This window comes from Ambystoma mexicanum, chromosome 10 (genome assembly GCF_040938575.1).
Source record: "Ambystoma mexicanum isolate Mex_15411 chromosome 10, UKY_AmexF1_1, whole genome shotgun sequence".
Lineage (NCBI taxonomy): Eukaryota > Metazoa > Chordata > Amphibia > Caudata > Ambystomatidae > Ambystoma > Ambystoma mexicanum.
This window is the reverse complement of record NC_090932.1, coordinates 748,742,851-748,768,705: the sequence shown is the minus strand read 5'-3', so window position 1 is coordinate 748,768,705 and position 25,855 is coordinate 748,742,851. Positions and strand designations below refer to the sequence as shown.

The 25,855-nt window shown below is 45.9% G+C and overlaps 1 protein-coding gene across 2 annotated transcripts in view; it reads left to right on the top strand.

Moving 5' to 3' along the window:
• LOC138491713 (cysteinyl leukotriene receptor 2-like) overlaps positions 1-25,855 on the top strand; it is a 108,282-nt gene that overhangs the window by 46,899 nt on the left and 35,528 nt on the right. The gene's annotated exons all lie outside the window — the stretch shown is intronic.

Below are 25,855 nucleotides of genomic sequence, written 5' to 3'. Positions count from 1 at the left end.
GGGTAAACTTCCAGCTTGAACCTTCCTAGATCAGATAAAAATGCAATTTTGAAATGTCCTGTTCGCGAACAAGTCATCACAGTGCATGTCCGTGGTCACGTGACACTGCCTGGAAAGTCTGCACTGATCACAGACGTTCGCGGATGTCTGTCAACAAAGAAAACTATGTACAAAGTAGTAGAAAGTTGATAGAAGTGTTAAGAATGTTGCTAAAAGGTGGGGAATGGCACTGTTTTCACTTGAAACATTCTAGATTGGCTGAAAATGCGGCTATATTGGTGGTGAGTATAATATTAGGAAGTTGTAGCAAATTAGGGTGCACTGATAAAAGCCTATGAAATTCAGTGACAAAACTTTGTTAAAGGGACGTTATGGTTAAGTTGGACTAATAAAAACCTATGAAACTAAGTGAAAAAACGTTGTTAACTGGACGTTATGGTTACAAGTAAAATAAAAAAATAAAAGAAATTTGCCAGTTATGGTAAGCTAAGCAAACATAACTGGTGCCACCACCGTGCACTGCTAAGACTAAAACCCAGGACATTAAAGATGACATCACAAATGAAATTGATGACATCACTGATGGCATCACATATCAAGGCCACATGTTTTTGTTCACTGACATATCTAGGCCAGATGTTTTGAAATCCGAATGGATAATAATAGGAACAAAAAGTTGTTCTTGCCTACAGCCCAAAGCACTGGACGGATTTGCACCAAACTTGCGTTAGAAGTGGCGGACTGGTCCTGAAAGTGTGCTTTTGCAATTTTGGTGTTACAATGTCGAGTAGATTTCTTTTAAATGCTCAAAATGTAAGTATAAAAAAGTATTGATATCTGTGGCTGGGTCCAATGAGTCACTTCCTGATTTGGTGTCAGCGGACACCTCTGGACAGTCACAGAGTTGCATAATGTTCGCAGACAACATACGCACCAGCTGATTGGTCAAATAAAGACATGAGGTGCCTCAGAACTTTTCAAATGGATGCCAGGTTGGATTCACGATATATGCCCGTAGTCCACAGACATCGCAGTAAAACCGTATAAAAAAATCGCAATATTGCACTTGTCAAACAAATGAAACAATCTCTGGGAAGGTGAGCAGTGATAAGGATTGGATGGCATATGGCCATAAAAAGCCAAAAATCTGGTGTTTTTTCATCTGTGATGTTCAAGGATATTCCTGTGATGTTCGCGAAGTTGACACAAGTTGCCACTAAAAGCGGCATGGTTACCTCCAACCTCCAAATGAGTGCCAATGAGTGTTATATGGGGAATGGGAGAGGGAAGAGGAGGTGAGGAGGCCATCAGGGGCGTCGGGGGAGCTGGCAGAGATACTGGGACACTTGGTGAGGGCTTGGGAGCGTAGGAAATCATTTCTATGTTGCTGTTCTTTCCAGCTAGGTACAGCTATGAAACAAATATCCTCATCGAGTGTTGGTATGCAGCATGCAGCAAGGCGTTCGTAGGTGCGTTAATGTATCACGTCAGTTGATTGGTTGCTGTTGTACATGTGGCTATGTGAATAGCTGTGAGTATTAAGCCATGCATTTCTGTGTAATAATGATATTCTTTTCTGGATGCTAGACCACACAATTGTACACATATTTCTGATTTCATGGCCTCACCTCTGCCCTTGCCTAATTTGAACTTTTAAAGGTTGGCAATGTCTGTTTTTGAGTTAGTAAACAATGTATGTGTATCTGTGGCTAATAGAGAGTGCTTATACTCTCAGGTTGAATAGCCGTGGCTATAAAAACATGGATGGAAAAACATGTTTTGTATGTGTTTCAGTGTTTGCAATTGGTTGGTGTTACCGTTGTAATTGTGTACTTGCCTTTGATAGGTTGCAGTGAAAATGTGCTTCCCATTTCAGTACCTTGCTTACTATCATCATCTTTATCGATTTTGGAAAGTATAAAAGCCAGCATTTTGTACACTTTTCTTATTCTGATTACATAACTCATGCTGTGCACATGCTGAGTGTGTTGCTGATGAGAAAGCAAGTGTCAGTAAATATTTACATATTTATAGGTTTATTTGCAGTGTTGCGTGTGTCACCTATATTAATCATTACTATCTGATGGCATATATTGCCACTATTGTCCACCTGCTTACATCAAGTGGCATTTATTTGTACCATAAAAATGTTTTGAAAGTGCATTCTTCTTATCTTTACAGAATTAGAAAAATGTTGGTGCTGCTCATACATGTCAGTGTTTTACTGAGATGCTTTTACATATAGCCATCCCTGTTCATACACATACGCAGTGTTTTATTCCAATGTTATTAAAAATAGTTTAAATGTTGCATGTTTGTCTATATGTAAAGCTACACTATTTTATAAACACTGCTATCAGATGATCAGATGACATGTAGTGCCAACACAGTACCACTGCTCTCACAAGGTTCCACTTACAAGTATTAAAGAAATGTTTTCCAATTGCTTTGTCCTTACTTGTAAATAAGGTACAAATGGCGGGGCTCCTAACTCACCTATGCATTTTATTTTACTTCAACTATAATTGTGCTAAAAAATACATTTTTAAAAGAACATAATTCATATTCAAATATTTCCCTTTTTATACACAGGGTACTTTTCAATAAAAATTGAAAACATGCATAAAGAGGTCTGGGAAACCCTCCACCAGTATGAACACGGGCCACTCAACCATGCTTTAGCTCACTATGCTTTTCACAGAGGAGAAATGTCCAAACACATATCAGTCTGTGTTTGTGTATGGGGTTGCTGTTGGTACTCTTGTTCAGAGGAGAATTGCCTAGCATTTCGGTGCTGGACGGCCCCTGTGCAGGACAAAGACTGATATGCACGGATATTTCTTCTCTGTGAAAGTGACAGTGAGCTAAAGACTTAGTTGAGACTCTCCCAGGGGCCATCCACCCAAGAACAGGTCAATGGGCTGTGTTTTTGCCAGTTCATTAATAATTACAATCCTGTCATTGCTCAGATTTGGAATGCAAATACTGATGTACAGTACACACCAATCGACCTGAAGAGTCTGTGGTTCAACAGCTTGGTGTCTGCTATGTTAGACTCCTGCTGCCCTACGGCAAAAACTAAAAGGTTCACCGGACATGAGTCAGTGGTGCCCAAGGGCCTGCAGTAACACGATTTCATCCAGAAAGGGACTGCTGGAAGGCACGCCCAGGGAGTCAGGGGAAATAGGCAGAGCAGACGCAGAAGCAGAGCTGACAGAAAAAAAGTGTGTCAGTGAGCGCAGTTAATTGCATTGCTGTCTGTCATGTTTATGGGCTGGTTTTGTGTATCTGGTAACGGGTTGTGTTAAGTGGTGTCTCTGTTAAATGGGAAAGTGGATCCTAGAAACTGTCTGGAAAAAAGGAGGGAAGGTACCCTGCCGGCTTTTTTGTCAGTCTGGATAAAGAAATCAGGAAGCGGCTACCCACAAAAATAATAAGTAACTCTAACTTCTGAGCAGTGCGCTCATGCACAACACTGAATCAGAATGAATGAAAAATAATGTTGGTTAGAGTAGAGCAGTGCAAGAGAGGGTATTGTTGGATATTTTGACCGACTAAGCTGTGCTATGCTACATCACTTTACTGCATTGGTGCAAGAAACAGCACAAAATGGGCGGGCTGACTCCTGTGCGTTCCGAGATCTTTAAACTGCGTTTTATAACAACCAGGAAATGGCTGCACCGCTGCCACACACATTTCAGGTGGGGTGGAACAGAGTACTCACTGCAGGAATGTGCCAGTGTGCTCTGCAACATTTAACATGGAGTGAAGTAAAAGAGGCAGCATTATTTTACTGGAAAACCCAAAATGTCTCTTTCAAATGACACTTTCTCAACCTTAAAAGTGCTGCTTGGCGCTAAATTCATCAATTTCTCATGAACCACTGTGATTAAAAAGGCTCTGCAATGCCTAGGATCATTCATTGTGTTTCAGAGGAACCGGGCCTCATTTGAATCACAGCTCCTGTCAAATGTATCCTTGAAAAATCAACCCCAGGCTTTGTTTTCATTTTACACGGGGAAACACATCTATTTTCTTTGCAACAGTATCAATAATCAGCTGTCCAGAGAAAGACTCAAAATAGATGCCTGTTAACTATATCCCTGCTGCAAAACAATATCAGCACTCAAGACAAGAACTATAGCTGCAGCTGCACAAAATGTATATTTGCTAGAGACAAAAACCAGATTGAAAGAAATAGTAAAATGGCATTTTTCCTGACTAAAGGGGGAAAATCACCTATTTAAAAGGACATTGTTGTATAAAGGCCTGATTACTTAGAAATGTAAAAGGATTTGTTACTGTTAAAAATAAACCTATAAACTAACTGTTTTAATTCTATAGGTTTAAATTCAAGATTTAAAAGAAGAAAATCAAAGATAAAACCCACGCTGAGTTGGCAAACTATAGTAAAAAAAACCCTGCTCTGCCAGTAGCTAGCACTGAGAAAGGTCGACACCTCATAGACCTCTGGCACAGGAAAGGCTAATTGCTAGCTTGGTGGCTTTGAATACCCAGGACAAAGGGACTTCCCAAGTTGTCATCAGACATTCATCTTTGCTCCAGGGTGACACAATAGCAGGCTGAGACTCTCACCTGTCAAGTGTTAGGGACAGTAAACTTCAATCAAAAGAGAGGCGCCTCATCCTGCTTCAAAGGAATTGATATTTGCTTGCAGTTGGGGAAAACAAACAAAAAACTGATTAAGTGACAATAGACTTCCTTTTGGTTTTAAAAAGCCTATTTTTTAACTGAACTTCAAGACATTTAACTTTGCAGCAAGAATGAGGAAAAATATTAAATGTGTGTAGTTATAAATCTAATTTTATGCTCTTTCTGTGAAAACTTTGTAGAACTCATTACTACATAAGAAACAGAAGTTGTAAATAATAACAGATTGCGGGGAAAGTATTGATATTACGAACCTAATATTTTGTACACGCATCCCAGGGGTAAATGTGCATCTGTGTACAAAGTTGCGAAATTTTAGGCACAATATTTAATGGTTAAAATTGCCAAAATGTAGCAGAAAGGCAAAACCTGGTCCTACAGACTTGGGGTTTGGATTGAAATATGACCCACAAAATATGAAACCTATGTATCTGATTTTCTCAGAGGTTATAACTGTATAAATATGTATTTATGGGAAAATTAGATTTTGTTTCCAGTAGCTAAGGGAGGTTTCTAGTCATTGTAAAAATCATCCCATAAACATGACATCCTTTTCTGTGATCCAATCAGCGAAGAGCAAGGTGGAAACTATGCTCTTGCCCAATCCTAGCGTTAGGGGTGTGGGTAGTAAGCCTGCCCCTGCCATATACTGTAGTGATGTCATCTGGCATGATAAATAAGGGAACCAGACAGTGCACAGGCACACACTGATTCCTGTCTTTCTTCCTGATTTCCTGTGTGGTGTCCTGTTCCTGATTTCTTCATCCTACTTGATCCTCATTCCAGATTTCATTGCAAAGCCAAGGCCTATGCATTGCTGAACCCCTTTTCAGCTGGGCCTCAAATTCTAAAAAAAAAATCCCAAAAACCCATGGGAAGAATCCTGATCCAGTCTGGCTTGCTACTGCTAGATGCATGCCATCAAACTCGCCATCCCACTGATCTCCAGTCTCCAGTAACCAGAAGGGTCAGTCCAGTGCAGTCTGGTTACCAGAATGGCCTAGATGATCCTGTCTCGCCCGGTTTGCTCATCTGTCCTTGGTTAGACACAATCCATGTGGTGACCAGAACCCTTGATGGTCCAAAATAAAATCCTAAATTAAAGTGGACTGTAAGTATTAATAGGAGCCATAGAAAACCATAGCATACCTTGCCTTGCCTTGTCTCATCCCAATCTCTCAACCATCATATCCTTACCTTAATAACTTGTAACATTGTCAGAATCCTTATTGCAATCCTGTTCTTGATTACCTTGCTAAGTGCCATTTCTTTAGTCATTTTTATATTGTGTAAATCGTAAATTATCAATCCTACTTCGAGTGATCCGACTGGTTCCACTGGGGGGATTTGGTATTGATGTCATTAATCAACTCTAGAGCTTCCTGAGTCCCTCCTTGGTATTCCGGCCGGAATGCTCTAGCATAGAGTAAAATTATAGTAAATATTTTCTTGTCCAAACTGAGTTTCTTTTCTGTTTTCACTACCCGATTTTCAAAAAACACCTCTCATTCAACATTGCCTATCTTCCTCAGTTTAATAGCTAGAGACTTCATTTCAACTCTGGATTATATCTAAGACCTATAGCTATCAGTGTATTTCACCCGTTTTCTTAAAAACCGTTTGGTTAATTTTAGGTGGGAAACCTTCCATTCAGATTCAAAGTGCTTACTTTTGCTCAAACTATAACTCATGATTGTTAGTATCTTTCCAATGTTGCTCTCATAGAGATTTATACTGATTTAAGGATTTTTGCACACCTTCATTGTTTTACACAGCCATTTCTGAGGGTCATTTTAAAGTGTAAGATTTCAAATCCATTTTTATCTCTTGTTTGGGGAGGGAAGGTGGATTCGAATTCTGCTTTCCATTCCTTATTCCTGATTACCTGCTGCTTCCTTATACCTATCTAGAATTGTTTATTTGTGGGTTGAGGAATATTGTAGGTGGAAATCCTAACTCAAGTGCTATCTTTCCAAACAAGCCAAAAGTGTTCTTTTCTCTGGTGTTTTCCATCTGTGTTGCTAAAGAGTGAATTTAAGTGCATTGCATACCTTCCTATCTGTTATTATCACCACATTAGTGATTGCTGCTCCCTATTAGAAGTATATGTTTTATTTGAATTTTAAGTAAATAAATAAATATTACCTTTACCAACCAGCCTGATTCCTTGTCCATCGTGACCTGGGGTATTCGAGAAGGGGTGTGATATGAGTGCTATATCACTGAGAATATTGAACCTATAGATATAATAAAATAAGCATTTCAGCTGTGCGCAGCATACTAGGCTGAGACCAGGGTGTATCGCCTGATTGAAATACTTAACCGATTTGAGTATGTGAATCTTGTATGAATGTGAAGAAAAATACTGGATGTGAGCCCTGGCCTCTTGTCTGATCACGCAAACCATATATGTGCAACCCAGCCATGGAAAAAACATTCTTTCTCTCTCTCTATCCTAGTATGGGAACTGTAAACGGATTTACTTTATTTTGTGTTTGTCTTGTCCTCACACTTCTCGACCCCCGTCTCTTGAAGCTAGACAACTGTTTACTCTTTGTAGTGCACTGGGGGTGCACACATTGACAGATTGCCACAGCATCAAGCACAGTTACTGGGATATAGATTTGGGCAAACTGGTGTATGCTTCTGAAATTTTTCTAAAGGGGGAGGAATAGAGCTCAGTTGACTCTGCCCGAACATCCAGATATTCACGCTACAAAACAGTCAGTATGAGCCGGACCTATTCCACCAGCCCAGAGCAACAGTGCTTGATGCTGACGGATGTCGGCATGGATCTGGTTCCACAATAAGCCATACCTTAACTCCCCTGGTGAGCATGTATTCTAGTCAGTCAAGAGAAGTGCGGCTTCCTCCTAAAGGAAGTTCAGCCCAATTCATGTACACTCACTACTCGCCCAGAATGTATAACATGGACAAATGGCACTAAAATACTCGAGAAGATTCACTGAGACAATTCTCTCAGGGAGGCACATTTGATTTAGATAAGATTGTGTCCCTTTTTGAAAGGCCCTAGAAGGGAAAGTCACACAGGTACACCAGCAACGGGAGTATAGTTATCTAGATTGGTACTCTGAAATCAGCAAGAGGCAGTCAGAATCCAAAATGGGAGCAATCAAAGATACTCAGGGAAAGCTACATATCCAAGTTAAGACACTAAAAACAAAACATGCCAATTTACAAGTGCCGAAGCACAAGTTCGGTTATGGTCACCTATACAAAGTCATCCAAGGGGTACGCCAAATGAGGGAATATCTCAAAGATATTCTAGACTCTTACAATGCTGCTATCCTGAATGGGACCCTGAATGCACCACAGTGACAGTTGCCATCCTCTGCTTATGCCCCACCCCTGAGCAGACTCAGTTTGATCTGTGGCCCCGATTCAAAGCTGAACGTACTGAAATTGACACACACTCAAGAAGCAATGTCCAGCCATGTTATTTTTTGCTGCACCAGGTGTATTGAATGATGAAGAACTATGTGCAGATTATCTTTTCAAGAACGTGGACTTCTATCCCCCTAAATGTACACCACCCCCTCCCCTAGCACCCCCACACCCAACAGCCCCACACCTCCAACCAAAACCCACACGCCCGCTGCCCCCTCCCCATATCCTCCACATCCATTTCCCAACTACTCATTCCACACATGCACTGGTTATATGGCCTATTTGCGGCCCCTTTTTTGAGGATGGGGGTGAGCCCCTTGTGGGCGATTCAGTTGCTGTTACTGATGCACATGGCTTCTTTGGGTGGAGCTGTTTGGTGTAGCACTAGTTGATGGGCCAAGTGGGGTTGTGATGTAACATTGTTCAGATATTGCAGTCACCAGCATGTTTATGGACTCTGCCATAGATGACATGACTTCATTCCCCTCATGCACATGCCTTGCCAGTTGGTACACGCCCTCTGTTGCCCTGCCGTGCATATGTACAGTGTTGCGGGAGGTGTCCTGCATTGTCTGGCGTGTCAGCTGTGCCTCGGTGAGGTATTGGCTGACCAAGGCATGCATAGCCTGTTGACGCTGCTCCGTTCTACTGAGGTGGCCCTCAAGATCTCTTATGTGGTGCAGTCCTGGCAGTAGCAAGGGAGGTGAGTTCTGAGGGCCTGGGGAGTGAACACAGCTTCTTCATCATGTGCTACAACTCTCTGTGTGTCGGGCCCAGTGGCCTCACCAGTGCTGTGTGCTTCTGTGCCATCCGTTCTACTTGCAGGGCGGGCGCCTGGCTGTGTGTGGGGGATTCCAGATCATCCAGCAGGCTCTGGACTGGGGATTCTGGATCATCCGGCAGGCTCCGGACTGGGGATTCTGGATCATCTGACAGGCTCCGGATTGGGGAATCAGGCTCTTCCTGGTGATGTGCCACCTTTGCCGTAGGTGCTTTTGGCTGTTGTGCTGCCTTTGCCACAGGTGTTTTCGGCTGCTTGTCCACCTTGGTTGCAGATGGTTTTGGCTGCTCAGTCAGCTTCGCCACAGGTGTTCAGGGCCAGCTTGGGTGCAGGTGGTGTAGACTTGCAGGGATGCGTTCCTGCAGGCCCTGGTCTTACTGCAGTGGTGCCTGGATCCTGGCTAGTGGGGGTTGATTTTGTACGCTGGTGATGTGCTGCAGTGGACATGGGTGCGGTGGCAAGTTCACCCTCGCTGTCTGATGTTGTGCCTGTGAGGGACAGTGAGGCAGGTCTTTAGTAATGTGCGTGAATCCATCTGACATACATCAATGCTAGTACATTCATAGCCATGTGCATTGTCATGCTCACGGTGTAGGCTATGGCATGGTACTCACATGATTGTGTGGTCAAAGCAGTGTGGGGCCATGAGTGTGCTGTGTCTTTTGGCTAGGGTACTGGTGTGTAGTGGCGTGGGTGTTGTGGCCATGCCAGAGGGGCTCTGTGACATGTCCAGTTTGATTGTGATATGGATGTGTTCCACTTGTGGACATTGCTGCATTGATGTTAAGTCTACAGGAAGGGACATGGTTGGAATGAGTGACAGGTGTGCAAGTAGTGTCATTGATGTGTGCATCTTGCCATGAGGTGGATTGGGCCATGTGGTGGCATGGTGGTGACAGCAGCTGTTGGACTGTGATGTGTATCTGTGCATGCAGATGGTACTTTTGTGTGCATTGCAGGGGGCATGTGTGGTGTGTCAGTGGGGTTTGTTGCCTGTCTTCCTGGCAGGTACATACTTGCATGCAATGGGGCTGACAGTGGGTGGCAAGGCAGCAGGGATCTGGTGCCACTGACTTTTCATTTGGACTTCACCATTGGCATTGGGGATAGTGTGTGATGCGACTTTGGGATTTAAGTTACGGGGACTCACCGGCATCATCAGATGACACTGCTCCCGTCCCCGCATCTCCAACTCCCTCGATGCTCTCAATGTGGAGGACAGAGTTGCAGGTCTCCTCCCATGGCTGTAGTTTTATGGAGGATGGCTCCCCACCTCCTGTGGCCTTCCTCTGGCTGCGCACTGCGGCGAGGAGGTTACGGACCCATAGACGTAAGTTGTCCCACCTCTTATGGCAGTCTCTGAGGGTCCGGGGTGTTGTGCCCACCGCGGACACTTTGGTGGCCACTTCCTCCCGTATTGCCTTTTTCCTTAATTGTGCTGGGCACCGCAGATCAGCTCCAAACACCACATCTGTATGCTCCACTAGTGTGTCAGCCCGCATATTTAGCTTCTGCATGCTGAAGCGGGTTTTGGGTGATGGACTGGGCCTCGTGTAGATGTCATTCTCCTCAGTGTTGGTGTGCACTAGGTTTGGCAGTTGCGCTCCAATACAATGAGGATTGCAATGGATTGTGATTTTAAAGATGGCTGTCAGTGCATTTCCCGTTCCGGCGCAATGTTGTTTCTGGTGCTGGTAATACCGGTACCCGTGATTGCAGCATTGTCAGTGCTGGTGTCGGTGTCTACGGTATCGACTATGCGCTATCATGGTTTTTTAAGCCGTTACCAGTATGCCGATGCTACCTTTTCCGGCATGACAGAATAAGCGTTCACGCTGACTCGGAAGCTATTGTAGATTCGGGCAGCAGCGCTACACAGAGACGGTAGTACCGGCATGCCAGTATTTTGCTTTTTTTACCAGCAAACTCGTGATTAGGCCCAAGGTTTCTAAAGAGGGGTATACAGTGACAGACATTTTATTTGATCATTTGTTTATGCACTCCTCCAACTTTCCTTTTTGAAAGGACTGTCACCTCGGCTGCCATTCTAAGCTGCACCTAACTGCCTATAACTGCATTAGCAAATATCGGTGTGCACATTTCTTAACTGAAATGTGTTTCTGATGAACTGCTAGATGTAGTTCACTTCTACATTACTCCATTCTGACATAGTTCCTGTTTCGCACTAGCAAGCGTGTTTTAGATTACTGCCCCAATAGGCAAGACCGCTTCAGCCGACAGAATTAGCAACATAACACAGACTAGCCCTGCCTGTGCCGTGTGTGACATGTAGTCAAAATGCAAAACTGCTGAACTGTGGAAACTGTAGCTTACTCTGTCTGCTGCATGTGGAAATGTTTACTCTCCATTTTGTGATAAGCGCACTGAGTGTCTGCATGCCCTATGGTGAGAAGCTTGTATTGCATGTTTAAACACTGCAAACAGTAACCACTGTATAATTCATGATCCAATCCCTTCCAAAGAAGAACCTTACTGCATACAAGCCCTGTAATCCCGGAAGGGTGGTTGCTCCGAGTATACAGTTTGATTGTTGGCTTTGTGTCCTGTCTTGTGGATTGCCTGTATGCTGCTTTGCTGACTGCCATTAAAGACGCTTACCAATCTACCTGAAGAGTCTGTGGTTCATTTGCCATGACAAGGTTTTTACTACAACTATATAAAAAAATGTGAGCATTTCTTTGTAGCACTAGTGTTAGGCAACCAATCAGGGGCACAGGATGAAAAAGGGGATTGGTAAATCATGCTAAGCCCATCCCACACTTGCTCATCTCCCGAGAGATTTCTTCTCTGCACAGGAATGCTCAATACCCTGCTAGTGTTACCGACCAGTAATACCTACTGCCTAATAGCTGGCATTGACTACTGATGGTTCACTACTACACTGGCTATCTAGTCTCCCTCTGCGACATACTATCTGGCCCAAAACTGCTGATGGTTAGTTCTAAAGGGATGTAGTCTGTATGTGCTGTTAGAGCTTCAACACCTCTATAGGACTCCATCCAACTCCATCCACCTTCTCTCCTTGCCCCATCGCACTCCCTTTTCTCTCTGATGTTTCTCTTTCTCCTACCATGTACCTCCACCCTCTGATCTTAATGCATTCTTTCATACCACTCTTCCTTCCATCTCCACTCTATGACTACTCTCCCTTCTCTGAACTACGACTCTGCCTCCTCTACCCTACTACTACTCTCCAGCAGCATTACTATTACTCTTACTGCTGCTACTCTCCACACTTACCTCCATTGACTTCCACGCTTCTAGTCCTCATCTCCACCCTTTGAAGTTACTCCTCCAGCTGCCTTAATACTACCACCCACTCCCCAGTAATACTGCTCTGCCCACCCTCAAACACAGGAATATGGTTCCATGCTCACCCTTCGGCTATTCTCGAATCTATTCTCAATTATATTCCCCCCTCCAATTCTCTCTTACTCCCCTCTACTTGCACCCCACTCCTACATCCTTCTCTACTAGACACTTTGCATCATCCACATGGCTGTCTGAGGCATGGGACCGTGTTACCTGCAACTCACCTTCACTAAATACTCTCCTTCCAGATCCCGTTGATCTTCTGGCTCCAACTCGCTGCTGATCAAACGCTTTTCCTAGTAGAGAGCTAGGGGTAGATATCTTCCCTTCTCTCTTCATTTTGAAATGGACCACCTGAGGTTTTGCAAACAATTAAAAAACCTTTCTTTTCTCCTCCTTCCCTCCCCCGCCTGTGCTATCCATCCCTCTGTCACTGAGTATATTGATCTGGTCCCTCAAGAGCTGAATAGGGGCCTGTTCTTCTGCCCGATAGCGCCTAGAAGTACCCTTCTGCCCAATTGCCCCCAGAACCCCCCCAGCACTGCCCTTTGGGCCCACACCTGCCTGTCAGGTGGTTTACCTCTGCCCTGTCCTTACCTGTCTGAGCGGTAGACCTCCCTCTTCACCTGGGATGTCTCTGACCTTGCACTTACCTGTTGCCTCCCCAACGGGCACCTCTGGCACTACCTCCCCTAGGGGACCCTAATAGCACGTACCCATGTTTCTCATTGCTTTTCACTGCACTTTCATGCTCTGAATGTAACAAGGCCTAGTAGGATTGCTTGCTGTTCTTTTCTCTTTTATTTTTGGTCTTTTTCATTGCTTATTTGCTCCCTTGTTCCATTCCCTTGTGCCTTGTGGCGCTTTGAAACCCTGTCTTGTATAAGCGCCTTATAAATATCAATAAATAAATAAAATAAATACTAGCCTCACTCTCTCCAAACACTCACTCATCTCAATCCTTCTTCTCCACTCTCCAAATCCCATTTCCCACCCACTTTCTATCTGTCAATCTACCACACCTTCAATTCAGCTCCCTCCCTACTTCCTGTACTACACCACATCATACTACAAACAACTAGTACCGCTCACTCAAACAAATACATCACCTTTACTAAGCTGTGGCACCAACTTCCCAACCCTCTGTTCTGCCGACTGTTCTCTGCCTAGTCTCTTGGTCCATCTTCAGCTCCTCCTGTGACCTCAGCCATACAACCCACGCTCTGCCTTCCCTACTGTCTGCTTTTACAGGTTGGGGCTGGTGGTTCTGTGAATTCCTCCCCTTCCCATTTGGATGCAGTGCGCACTTGACATTTTGCACCAATCAGCGCCTAGGACCCAGGTGAATTGCTCTTAAAAACACTTTAAGCCTTTCCCTTTTTCAGCACAGTTTTAACAACAGTCTCTAATGGTTTTCTGGTATTATGTGTTGTTAGAAAGTTGTTTTTCTGTAGCTAGGGTGAGTTTTCTGGTCACCGATGTGATGTAGTGAAGTCTTCTGAGTCATCTTGGGTGTCGTGTTCCAGTTTTCCCCTTTGCTTGAATCAGGTCTGGCCCTTTGCTTCTGTTCCCATGGTGATGTTGGGAGTTTCGGTTCTAAAATAAATAAGGCTACTGTGGCCAGCAACTGTATTGGGAGGTAATGGGAGACTGATAGTGGAACTGTTGCATTTTTTAGATTTGTGACGCAAGAAGGATATTTTTAGTTTATGGTGGGCACTATAATTCCCATTTTGCATATCTGGGGCAGGTCTGCTTCTTACTTTTGTTTTAGGGAGCCTACTTCCCCAGTTTCAGTAGACCCTTCCGAAAGTGTCATGACCCTGACCCTGTCACAGCACGCAGCCCAGGGCTCGCCGTTTAGCGGGGCTGACTCGGCATACACTGTTTTTTCCAGTCTTTTATATTGACGGGATACTGACGGGATGGCCACCCGAGGCCATGGCCCCCATCTTGCCTCCTGCTCTCTCTTCAACTCAATAACCAATTAAATCAATGCTTTATTTTAGAACCGCCGGTTCTCTACTCTGCCAACTCCACTCCTGGGTCACGAGAGACCTAGGCATAGTTTCTTTCATAAAGCATCATTTCATCCAGCCCCGCATCGGAGCTGTATGATTTAGTCCATAAATACCAGGTAATTCTCATAGTAAAACACAACAAATATACACCTCAAATAAAGTGGTGGTTGTGTCTTTTATTTATTGTCCCTCAGAAGGCAAGCAATGCAGCCCTACTAACCAGGCCCTAATTGGGCCGGGAGCAAAATATGCACTGCGTACAGAAGAGAGTTGGTGTCTGGCCATTACCCCCACTTGGCTCTTTGTTGTGCACTAATTTGTATGAATTATTTTTATTTTTTTTATTTTTTTTTATTAAGCATATAACGTAAATAAATACAAACTTTTGCTTTTTAAAAATAAAAAAATAAAAATAAAAAAAAACCGTTTTTATGTCTCAGTTACAATGAATTATATGATGATTCCCTTTCTTTGAGCTGTTGTTTGGATTTTCATACGCACTTATGAGTACTTAAATACATTAAACGTTTTCCCATTCCCACATATCTATCTAATTGCTCAGTAATGTCTAATTATCCTGCCATACCTTGAGCAATGCTGCATCATTTCCAGTTTGCTACCAAGCAGTGGGGCTAGCAACGTTTGTTAAGTTCTCGTGCCGTTTTCTGCTCAAAGTATCTTTATCCTATTCAGTCGTCTCTTTCTCTGGAGCCATGTAACCAGTTGGAGATGCGGTTGCTATGGAGCAGCCAACCCTGATGCTCTATGCATCTTTGCGATGCTTAGCTGAGCTTTCTAGTGAGGCATTGGTGCCCAGCATGCATCTGTCCTTGAAAAGGCAAGCGATGTACCTCTCGTTTTCCGGCAGCGTTTACTTGAAGATCACGTTCAGTCATGGAGCTAACCTCTGCTTGAGCCCTTGGCACTGCTCCTCATCTGGCCACATGGATTCGCCTGCAACTTTTGATACAGGTATTGGGGAGTATGTGCTTTGGAACCTGCTGCCACCTGCTCATCATCATTATAACAATCACTACCAGATGTGTACGAATATATTATTCAAACAGTTTGGTCAAAATGTCCACACTGCCCTGATCTCCTTTGCTCTCATCCACCTCCCTTCTTCACGGACATTTCTCCATTCTGGACTCCAGGCGAAGGTATTCCAAGGAATGTGGAAATGCCACAACAGTATTTTAATTCTTTGGAAGCAGGAGAGATTGTATCCAGTACCTGTATCTTGGTGCAATAGGCGAGACACCCATATGGAGCACCAACATGTTTGAAGTACCTACATGTTCAAGGGCAGGTGAGGGAGGAATGTGGCAATTTATATCAGCCACACTAGGACCACTGTGCACCAGGAGACCATTTTTGTGTGTTATTCATCGAAGACATTAATATATTCAACAGCACTTGCTGCAGAGCAGATAATACATGCTCAATTTTTCACAGTTCGAGGAGTAGGAGATTCCGTTCACACGGACTAAAATGTGGATTGAATCCACGGACGAGCCGGGAAATACTGCCCTCAGCGTAAAGTGCAAGATAAGCCAAGAGACACAGCACAGAGAGAGAGAAGATCAGGAGATATAGTGCATGGTGTGGTAGAGCATAATGAATCAGGAGGCACTGCAAACAGTGTAAGAGCATGGTCTATCCCACTCAAATCCAATGAGTCTGAGAATAATGAAGATGATGATAAATTAGAATAAGATTATGACCCACTCGAATACATCAGCAGCCACACATGATCCTGGAAACCACTGATACCAGGAAGCAACCCCACTGTTAAAGTGATGAGAGGGAAAGACAGAGTTACTGCTGTAGCTGTCTATAACATCTTTCAAACACAATTGCAGTATCGGGAAGTAGAACATCAGTGTGTGGTATCCAGAGCAATAACACCTCCACCACAAAACCCACCACCAACAAAAGTGCTATTAGATGTGCATCATAGGCCATGTCTTTGCCCACCAGGAACATCCAAGCTGTAATTTTTCCACCAGGACAAAATACTACAACATGGCAAAACCTGTGTGCTGGGGGAAACCTAGCACCAAATTGCATAGCACTGCTTTGTGGTTCCACATAACGTAGTATCCTGCAGAGAAGTGGGATGGATTTACAAAGATCCCACCGTGGCCTTCACAACAGCAGCGAGTCACCATGCTACCCTAGCCTGTATTTCCTGACCAGAAAATATTGCTGATGTGTTACTGTCAACATTTATCCAGACTCATGAGAGAGTGCAGATGCTCTTCACTAACATCTAGCCAATATTATCAATTGACCTCTTGCTCTATTCGTTCGTCAGAAAAAAATGAGTACAATTGATCAACATTACCTTTTGACATCAGATCTGTTACCAATCATCTTCAATTTTGCATTGCATTTTTAAAATGTTTCCCCTAAGTCAATTCTTCACCCCAGCAGACGCTTTTTCAATGTCTGGAGATGTGCATTTCTGTGGTGCCGGAACTCTGCAACTACATCTTTTGCCAAGCAGGCTCCTATGAGGCCATCCACCAAGCACTTGATTTATTCTATGCATAGGCCAGCTGCTTTGGCTAACTACTTCACTTAGTTCTATGAGTTCTCTGTGTTGCCTTCCTCTGCACTTCCTTTTCCTGTTTGCACGGTATGTATATTTGCAATTCTTAATGTACCTTCCCCTTTTGGCCCTGATTCTATGCTTACAACGCTTGTAAAAGAGAAGGGGCCTGATTCACAGAGCGTTTTCTAATGGGATTGCGCCATTATAAAAGGATTCTGTGAAACAGGCTCAAGCTGTCTGCACCACTTCGCTTGGAGGCACTTCCAAGCAACTGTTCTCATAGTAAGCAACTTAAAAAAAAAGAAATAAAGAAAGAAACACTATGAAGTTGCCTTTCAATGTTGCTGTTCACAAAAAGCTGTACTATAATCCACCAAGGTCATATAGGGAAGAGAGTACACAATGTAAGGTTGAAGAGGAGTTGGGGCCCTGTTTAATGGATTTTCTCAAAGATTCCAATATTTAACAAAGCAATGTGTCTTAAATGGTGGATGTATGGGGTGAATCAACCTGTGTAGCCAGAAACTATGCAGGTGAGTTTAATATGTTTTAACTGGGCGATATCTAATTCTGGGGAGTTTTCCCCGCACCCCAAACCAGGTATGCACTATTCTCCTTTCTTTAATAAAGTTATTTTTATGAATCTGGGACCCCCAATTTAATAGATTTGTTTCCTTACAGCTTTCCTCCCCTTTTGGGACAAGAAACACACAGTGTTGCACAGAAGGTATATTTATTAACTAAATGGAAATTATTGAAACAGATTACAGATAAACAAATTATTTCTTCATAAAAGGCCAATCATAAGAAATAATCAACACATTGTTCACTTCCGTTTTCAGTACTGTAGTTGTGTAAATATAGACTTTGGTAACACACACTTCATCATAGGTACCTATTAATTTAATTCAGCCTGAGCACACAGGCACCATGGACTGAGTGCATGAGAGTCCAGGAGGAATCTTTCATTTCCGAAAAACAACAAATTAGTTTAAAATTCCCTGCCTATCCAATTCTTGCTACTGCCGCTTTATTCAAAATAGATACGACGCCCTTACTGAATATACATGTCAGAATTTCAACAGCACTTTAAAAACTCAATTGCAATATCTACTAGACCTTCATGTATGTAGGTGGCTTATAGGAAGAAAGGTATGTTCAACGGGTATGTAGGCTAGATTCCCTTCCGTGATGTTTCTATTTAAATTATTGGGTAAAAGAGTGCTTGTCTCCCTTTCAATGGGAAATTTTAATCAGTGAGAGAATAGGTAGCAAATAATCACCCTCTACCTTTTGTCTATAACAACTTAACTTTAACAACAGTATCCTACTCAATGGTATAACCAGGAATTACTTGAATTCTATTATTTTCTTGGTATGCACACAGTGAGATGTCCATTTAACTCCCCGATAATTATTCTGCACTAGATGTCTTTGCACAGAGAAAGTGTCATGATCCCTGCTTCCAAGGGGTCAGGACTTGCCCCACGACCTTGGAAGCAGGCCCATAACTCTGATCCCAGGAACCAGCCAGTCCCGATTGGGACCTTTTGGACCTTGTCCTGGCGTCAGTGGCGCCAGGCTCATGATGGTGACCGGTCCCGGCACTGGAAGCACCGGGCTCATATCTCATATTAGGTAAGAGTGCTTGGTGGACCTACCTGTAGCAGACCATGCTGCTTACTTACCAGCTAACTGGTCTCCTGATCCTTCTCTGCCTGGGACTACTTTTCTGTCTGGGTGGAGCAGGAGCCACTCCCTGGAAGAAGAACACAGGAACACTTCTAGAAATCTGGAACTCTTTTCTTACCTGGGTGGGGCCATGGAAGAAGACGCCTAAGCACTACAGAAGGCTATTTAAACCACACCCGATTGGTTTCACGTGCTTCGCGTTATTCTGCATCTGCAGCAGGACGCTCACCGTGTCAGCTCCAGGAAACCTCCAGCTCCAGATCCTGTGAATACGAAATAACCTGCTGGGATCCAACCTTCAGTCTTCTTCAGTCTTCTGCAGCTCCTGCAAGACAAGGGCACAGGTTAGGCTAAAGCAAAGGCAGCGAATCTACTTACCTAATCGAGCGGCAGCATCCAAAGCGCCTTTTTCTGCCTTTCTCTTCCGGCATCCGACATCTGCAAAGAGAAAGAACATCGGTCAGTAATATTTAACTACAGAGCCTGCTTACCTGTGTTACGCCCATACCAACTCAGCTTGCGCTGCATTCCGGCACCTGCAAGGCAAGATACTTCGGTTAGTAACGCTTAGTTACAAGACTGCTCACCTGTGTTACGTTTGCTTCCAATCTGTTCGCGTGGCTCCTCGGCACCTGCAAAGACAAAAGAGACATTACGGTGCATTCTACAGCGCTAGAATAGTCTTTCTACTTACGTGCCATTACAAGGATAATCTCCATCGCCACAGCATCTAAAAAGGGAAAAGACATAGGCCCTCATTACGACCCTGGCGGAAAGTGACTGACGTGACCGCCATAGCGTAAATAGCGTTTCCGCCATCGCACGACGGAGCAAAGTGCGGCCAATTCCGACCCATCAGGCACAAGCACTACGCCATGGCGGAAGTGCAAAGTCCGCGATGGCGGAAATGTCCCCAAAACGCGCCTCACCGCCGTCGTACGGCGCCCTAGGTGCAATTCCGCCACCCATCTTAGCGGTCACCGTAATGAGCGGCAACCGGAAAGTACGGTGACCGTAAACATACGGAAACGGAAGTAAAAACATGGGCCCGGAACGGGAAACAGCACGCCGTACACCTATAAAATCAGAATTCCCACACAACCATTAAAAATACTACCCTGAGACACATCCCAACCCGTCATCCACCACAGTGAAAGCAATAGAAATGGGAAAAGTAGCGAAAAAAGCGTGCGACCGCAAGCGGCAGGTCCACTTCTCCCGTGAGGAACTCACCGTGCTCACAGAGACCCTCCAGGAGAATGCTGCCGTCGTCTTCTCCACGCAAATGACCAGGACGGCACTTGCGAACAAGAAGGCCATATGGGCCCTGGTGGCACAGCGGGTAAGTGCGGTGGGGACCGCACCCCGCAACCCACTGCAATGCAGAAAGCGATGGGACGACCTGCGGATACGCGTACGGAGCATACTATCCGCCAATCGCAACATTGCCACAGCTACCGGGGGAGGATCGGAATCACCCATCAAGTTGACCCCCTGGGAAGAAATCTGTGCCTCCACCATTGGAATGGAGAGTATAGAGGGAGTCGGAGGGATGGAGAAAGGAGTGCAGACATCCGAAGAATCCGGTAGGTGGGCCAACTAATACAATGCCAAATCCACAATGTCCAATCATGTGAAGTACCATGTGTCCACATAGTGCAACAGTAACACATGTCCAGGAGAACGTCCACATACATTGGCCTGATAGCGCACTTTAAAACTCACATTAAATACATAAATAATTAAAAACCCTAAAAACACCCTCTACACGTGCAGCAGCCACACCCTAACTGCAGGCTGCAAAACAACTGCATCCTCAATCCACACAAAAATGAAACCACCTCCAAGGCCCCGACCCAAATCACCCTCAGGTACCACCCCAATGCATGTGATACATTGCCATTCCAATTTCCACAGACCCATAAATAACGCTCGCCCTCCTTTACTCCACCACAGGGTCCGATTCAAACGACGAGCTTCAGGACACCCCTACCAGCACACCTGCAAAGAGGGCCAAGACCAACGGCCAAAGACCCTCCACCTCAGCTGCACGCATCAAGACACGGCAGCAGCACAAATAAAGTGGCAGCACACAGGAGGGAACATCAACAGGCACCCCAGCAGCCAGCATGCCCACAACAGCACCACCACAGGTCCCCCCAATGGATGCCACAGAAGGCACTGCCTCTGGTGGCAGCAGCACCATAGGTGACACCCCATTAATGGCAGCATGCTCCGACACAGAAGACGGGGATGTCGAAGTAAGATCCATCCATGACCTGTCTCAATCCCCCTGTTTGTTTCATCCCGTACACCATGAGGATACCACGCAAGGGCACCCACAAGACGACGACTGGCCATCCCCCACAAGCCCTGTGGCAAGGCAACATGAGGTGACCAGCCCCTCTGTGACACCACCGCAAATGGCCATGGCACAGCAGAGGCAACAGTCCCTCGACCAGGTGATCGTGCAACAGCAGCAACTGGCCACGCTCCTCAAGGACCATGCTGATGAATGTGGGGGTACTAAGGCAGCCATAGAAACATCAACTGAGACGCTTAGGGCAGAAATGGAGAGAAGCACCGAGAGCCTGAGAGTACAAATGGAGAGAAGCACCGAGAGCCTGAGGGGGGAACTGCATGCGACGTCCAAAGACGTATGTGCTGAACTTGCCGCTGTGCGCCGTGTGCTCACTGAGCTCTCACAAACCCTTAGGGACATGCATGGACGTGAGCAGGCAGAGACATCATCCGTTGCAAGTTCCGTCCAGGGCAGCCCCCAACGTAGATCTGGGAGGAACCTGCGCTCCACAGGCAGGGGTGCCCCTGATACCCGGAGAGGGGGCTTGCAATAGCGTCTGCCCACTGACAATGAGCATCTGCGGACACTGGTGTTCGGGGGGGAGGTAAGAGGGTGGAGGGGGGTGTTGGGCTTACTTGGGTGGCGGGTCGATGGGGTGTGTAACATAATTTCACATATGCTATAAACATTTCACAATCATCCAATGAGATGTGTGGACATTGATCTTTGTGTACGAGGCCTTTATAGGCGTACAGTCCATATTGTGCATGTTCCAGACACACACAGTGCCACAAGTCCCGTGTCCATGTATCAGCCACCAGGCGTGAGTGCTAGAAGCATGAATCTATGATACTCTGACGAATGTCACGGCCCTCCTGTGCCTCGCGGACTCCTTGAGGTGCTGCCACATCCCCACCCTCATCATGACCATCTTCAGGTGCTTGCGGTTCTGCGTCATGGGGCATGGGCACATTTCTACGTACGCACATGTTGTGTAGCATGACACATGCCATGACCATCTTTGCAACCTTCTCATGGCGGTACAGGAGTGCCCCGCCAGACCTGCTGAGGCAGCGGAAACGAGTCTTCAGTAGGCCGAATGCCTGTTCTATGACTACACGGGTACGTGAGTGGCCATGGTTGTAGTCCTCCTCATGCTGGTTCTGTGGGTTCCGGAGTGGTGTAAGGAGCCATCTCTTCAGTGGATACCCGGCATCACCTGTATGTGGACAATAAAGGACGTTTGTGGAATGACATTGCTACGTACGCACCCCCCCCCCTTCCTGCCAGGTCATTGCCGCATCACATACCCCACATTATCATGCATGAAATGAGACTCACCGAGTAGCCAGGATCTGTTCCCTGCGTGTCGCTCCATGTAGCGTGGTATTGTAGAGTTCCTCAAGACCATAGAATCATGGGTTGATCCAGGAAATCGGGCACAACAATGTGTAATGATCCTGTTGGAGTCAGACACCATTTGTACATTAAGAGAATGATATTGTTTTCGGTTGCGGTACTGGGCCTCCATGGCATGTGGGACGACCAATTCCACATGGGTGCAGTCGATGGCACCAATGCAACCCGGTATGCCGCCAAGTGCATGGAATCCCACTTTTGTGTTCGTAATTTCCTGCTCCGAGCGTGGTAGAGAGATGTAGTCGTCTGCGTGCTTCAGGAGGGCATCGAGCACTTGCAATAGTGTCCGTGAGAACAGTGGCTGTGAAATGCCATGCAACTGTCCGACTGTGTGCTGGTAGGTGCCTGTGGCCAGGAAGTGGAGTACAGACACCACCTTCAGTAGGGGTGGGATGGCGGTTGGGCTATCTATCATGCTGACAAGGTCAGCCTGTGTCATGTCCACAATAGCGGTTATGGTGTCCCGGTCCAAACGGTAGAGGGTGTGGATCTGCTCAGCAGTGAGGTTGAACGGATGAGCTCGGAGGCGTGGGATTGCGGGCTGCCTGCGTGGTGGTAGTGGCTGTGCTGGTCGGCCTTGCTGGCCCTGCCTTGCCCTCCTCCTCCTCCTGCGTCTCCTCTGTGCGGCCGGTTGTTGTAGTAGTTGGTGTTCGTCTTCTTCTTGAAGTTGGAGTACTTGCAGTGCTATCAGGTCCCCCAGGGCCAACATCGCTAGTCCTGCCGGTAGCATTTTGGAGTGGGTGTGGTTGTGGGAGGGGGTTGGGTGTGCAATTTATGTGTTTTCAGGCTGTATAGCCTCCACCTGTGGTGATTCATTCCACCTGTGCCAGCTGCAATCCCCTTTGGGCGAGCACCGTACCGAGGTTCACCGACGGGCGGGGCGTCCCATTTGTGAGTGAAGTCAGTTGCCATTTACACACACTGCCGCACTACATGGATGAATTTGTGATTTCATGCGGTCACAGATGCCTTTTCGACGTGATGTTGCAAATGAGGAATTCGAAGGACAGCGCTTTCAGATTTCAGCTAGCGGCGAGGAGACGCCCACAGGTCTGACTGCAAATATAACGTTCTATTGTTTAATGTCCTTGGGACAGGGGCCATGGCGAGTATGCTATGATTGATATGGATAGTATGGGATGCGCAATAGCGTAGTGGACAAAAAGGCAGGACGTTCCCAAATACATGTTAATTCACAACACTAGAATTCCGGGCTGGAGAACAGTGGATTTTGCAGACTGCATTACGCACAGACTCAATGGAAGTTTCAAATGTGATGTGAGTAAATAATCAGGCGTTTTCATACCGGGATGAGGGAATGATGTATGGATGCATGGACAGATGATTTGATGGAGAGTTTGCCATGTACAGGGCTTTTTGGAATCTATCCACCTCCCCTGCGCTATGTCATGCAGAGCTGCCATAGTGGGACCATCGTCTTTCTGCCCTTGTTGAACCCTCCCTGTCTCGACGCGCCTTCAGGCACTTGTGTCTATGCACGTTACTAATCCCATCTGATGGATTCTGTCTTCACAGACGCATGCACACAAACACTCGTTTGTAATGCTGTTTTCGCCTCGATTTTTATGGTTGTGATTCGCAAGTGATTTTTGGGTGGGTATATTCCTTTTGAGTGGGCTAGCATGCATATGGCTGTAGATTTAGTGTGATCATTGAAGTGAGTTATACAATTGAAGTTCTGATGGCCATACTATTCTTTTTCATTTCATTTGGGTGACAGGTATCTCCTCCCCTTTTGCCGCTGCCATCTGTATGCCACTCCTGCAGATGGCTTTTACTCCCGACACCTGCTGCTTCGTGTCAATCAGTGGAGCACCATTACGATCTTATGGGACGATCGCCAATGGGCCACATGCCCTTACGCAGTGCTAGTGGCTAGGAGCAACATATCGTCCTTTCTGCTGGACTAGTGCCTACCTGATGGGACGGCCCTGCGGTTCTAGGCGCTTCCGTGTTGCCTTTTTGGACGTGAATGTAGCCCCTGTGTACCATGATGGAACAGGGCGTCACACAAGCAGAAGCTGGTCATTTCTTGCGGATGCAGCCCACAATACTGGAATGTATTTAGGAGTTCATGACCTAATGGCTGTATGGCCCTTGGTGGTTTTGTGGTGCATTAAATGTCTATTCTGTTTTTGTTTGTCTCATTTTTCTGCTCATGTTGCTGTACTTGGACCTTCAAATGCCTGTGCTGCATCAGTGCGGCAATGGTGCCATGGCAGATATGGATGCCCACTCACAAGGCACTTGGAGCCCCTGGATTCATTTGTTTGTTGGCATGCATGGGTGACTTGTTCATTTCACTGGTTGCATAGTGTGACTTCATTGCACCTACGAGGAGTTGTGCAATGTGGCCAGGGAGTGGTGTACAGGCACTCAGTAGGGCCGTTTACGGTTGATTCGCGATGCCGTACTTCTCACCATGGCGGAATGGTACTTTCCGCCATGCTTGATGGCGTTAGGTACATGTCCGCTAGGGTCGGAATTCGCGTACCGTTGCGCCATGGTGGTAATTACGGTTTGGCATGGCGCGCGTGCGCGTACTTGGTGCAGTTAGCGTTGGCGTTCGCTACGGTGTCGCTAATGGCATCGTACTTTACGGTGACGGGTCCTAATCGCACCGAGCGCTATTCGATGGCGGTATTGCATTTCCGCCATCGTTTTTCGATTTCCGCCAGGGTCGTAATGAGGGCCATAGACTTTAAAGACTTAAGACTTTTGAAAGAGAAGAGAACAATCTAAAAGGAACTTTAGTACTTACAAGGCACGCTCGTGCATTAACGGCGTCTTCGCTCTCAGCAAATCCTCTGCTATCAAGTGGCAGAGTTCGCATCCAGTGAAGCAACTGGACCCAGCGCCCCTGCACAAGACGCAGGATGGAGAGCCCGGCAATTACCTATATAAGGTAAGCGCAATATCAACCCAATTCCACGGGGAAAGAAAGGGCGAGAGGGGCAAGGAACTTTCCCAACCTTCCAAACACTAATACCTTGGTTTACCCTTGCAGACATCTCACTCTTCAGCTTAAACTGTCGGTAGGAAGGGGGCCCAGTCCGGGAGCAAAACGAACCCTGCGCCTAACACTGAAGACAGTATCCTCGCCAGATCAAGACCTGCGCCTCCGGGGGAACCAGGTGAGCGTTACAGAACGCGAAGCCTTACCACATAATTCCCGCCCAGGCGCAATGGAAACCTCAGACACAGACCAGTTGGCCCAATTACTCGGGGAGTTGAGGGCGGAAGTACACACTGCACGCCAGGAAACAAATGCCCTAAGGAGGGAGTTAGTGGTCTCCAAAGAGCGAACAGACGATTTGGCTAGACAATTGCTGCAAGCCCAAGCTGGACAAACTCCTCTACCAACCCCAAGTGGGGGCCACGCTCCTCCAGCTTCCTCGAATCTGGTGCAAATCAATCTACCAGGAAATATACCTTTGGCTCCGCCCGAACGCTTTTCAGGTGATCCGAAAAGGTTTGCTGTGTTCTTCAATCAATGTCGCTTGCACTTTTTATGCAGACCTGCCGCTTTTCCAACGGACCAGGCTAAAGTGGCCTTCGTGCTCTCTTATCTCAGTGGCAGTGCCGCAGATTGGTCTGTTCCTTTAGTGTCTCAAGATGACCCCATTCTCCATAACTTCCAGGACTTCCAA